Genomic DNA, 2,402 nt, shown 5'->3' on the forward strand with positions numbered 1-2,402 from the left:
TTTATACTTGGCTTGATACTTCAGGTCTCAAGGTGATCTTTTTAATAAGCTGTGTGTGATAGCTTCAGCTGTTCTTAAATATTTGGAGCACAAACTTCTGACTGGAACAAATGGGACCGTTTTCCCCCCTTGATTCAATAACAGGTCAACCATTTTCACTCAAATGTTATTTAATGAAAAACCCACATTTGGACTGAGACCAAGAAGGGTAATTATCAACCCAAAAGGAACTTATTTGATATAATGCTTAGCAGCTGAAAAAGCAGGTTTGAAAGGAAGTTGGAATTAAGCCTTATTTGTAAAGGGTGTCGTCCATGTCTGCACAGCATATATTTATGGTGGGAATCACTAGATGGCACTGTTACACAATGTCATCTTTTCTTAGCAGGTGAGCAATGTGCAGTCTTTTAAGAGAAGCTGGATTGTTGTTTTGTGGTGAATATTCTTTTGAGGGAGCTGTTGCAAGCAGCAGGAGATTATGCTTCATTGTAATCTCCCTAACTAGTGTCAGTCCTTGGAGCAGAATTGCTTCCTGGGAACCAGGCATTGATGTTTGGGCAAAGATTTCTGAAGGAGGGCTTTCCCCGTGTGCCGTTTATGCCCACTTCTGTTCCATGACTGGTGTATCTGTGTAAATAAATTACACTAAGAAAATGCCCAGTTTCCAAGTTACTAATTTCCACTCTTTAACAGGAAGCTCTCCTGCAAGGCCGCAACATCTTCTGCACGGCAGAGGAGGGTGACAGTACAGTAGATTATGTGATATCATTACAAGATATGGCAGTCCACTGTTAAATGTAGTGCTGTAAAGGTAGCTGCTAATGGTCACATCCTGCCCTGGGATAAATGCATGCAACTTCCACTGAACTCTGAATTGGTATCTGAGAGGAGGATTTGGGCCAGTGGTTTGTGAGATGCCTAGTTGTATATTTACTATACTCCTAGAACATACAGCCTTTGGCCCTGCTTGTCATTATACAAGGCTAAATTATGGCCTTGAAGAGCCTAGGGACATCTTCAGCACTCAAATGCTGTGGAAGTGCCTGTGTTAGATGTAATACATCTGCAGGACTGGCAGGGGAATGTAGTCAGCACCCCCATAGCCCGTTCAGTCAGTGTTACCCAGTGTGCAGAGGATGTTGGGTTGTGACTGTGTGCCTGCCCCACCAGTGCTCCCCCACACTTTGCACACAGATTATTGCTGCCTCTGTGTGAGTGCAGTGGGGGACAGGGCTCCCTCCCCTCCCTCTCAATGCACCCATAGAGGGCAATCCATCAGCTGGCTCGTAGAGCACATCTAAGCTGCTGGTGCATGCAGCGTTGGCTTCCTCTTCAATCTGTATTCTGCTGGCATCACACCCACACTGTAAACAGCATGTTGAGCCGCCTCCTTCGGGGCAGTGGATTGTGTCTGAATTCTCAGCCTTTTGCACGGCTCAGTTTTTTCTGGGAGGAAACAACTGGCAATCCTTTGAATCCTGCCTGTGATTGTTTTCAGGGTCGCTGGGCTTGAGGGCCCTGGGCATCAAACGGACAGGGGTAAGGAGTGCGCTTCATGACCCTTTTGAAGAAGGGGCTCTGGTTCTTTATGAGCCCCCGCCACTGGGCGCACATGACCAGCTGAAAATAGACAAGTGAGTTACCCACAAAGCAGGTATTGTAGCTCCGATCTCATTAACTTGTCTTCCATTCCCAAAAGGCTCTGAACCAAATTTGGATCAGACCTTTGGAGTTAAATTTGGTTCCGAGCCTTGTGGCTCTGGAATGTCTCTAGCTTGTACCAAAGGAAGGAACATATCCATATCAGATCATTTGTGGTGTTCTACCCACAGGGTTGACTTCTGGGTAAGCCCAAGGCCCATTGTACACTTCAGTCCATTCCTAAGAGGGCTTTATTCCCTGTCAGTTGAACATTTCAGTGCTCACTCAGGATATGTCAGCATTAAGGTACAAGCTAACCAAAATGAGGAACTGAAAACAGGGGATTAGAATGGGAACTGTCGGGCAACCTTTCCTAGAGTGGCCACTGATGCGCCCATTGCAGGGACAAGGCTATCTGTGATAACCATTACTTCACTTCCAATAACAGTATGTCAGAGAGGTAGGATGGCCCAATGTTTAGAGAACTAGCCTAGCACTGGGGAGACCTGGATTCAGTTCCCTGGTCTGCTACAGACTGCATTTGTGACCTTGGGCAAGTCACTTATTCCCCCTTTGTACAATGAGAATAAAAGCATTACCCTGCCTCACAGGATGTGAGAATAACTACATTAAAGATTGTGAGGCGCTCAGATCCTATAGTAATAAGTACCTAGGCTAGATATGTTCTGTAACCTTCATCTAGGAGTTGCAGGATATTTCAAGTTTGTAACATAGATAATAGTGCTAAAGTATTCAAGCCA

The 2,402-nt window shown here is 45.4% G+C and overlaps 1 protein-coding gene across 7 annotated transcripts in view; it reads right to left on the reverse strand.

The window, feature by feature from the left end:
• Positions 1 to 2,402, reverse strand: part of AKAP13 (A-kinase anchoring protein 13) — a 344,553-nt gene that overhangs the window by 195,692 nt on the left and 146,459 nt on the right. The window lies entirely within an intron of this gene.

Source organism: Chelonoidis abingdonii, chromosome 9, assembly GCF_003597395.2.
Source record: "Chelonoidis abingdonii isolate Lonesome George chromosome 9, CheloAbing_2.0, whole genome shotgun sequence".
NCBI classification, from domain to species: Eukaryota; Metazoa; Chordata; order Testudines; family Testudinidae; genus Chelonoidis; species Chelonoidis abingdonii.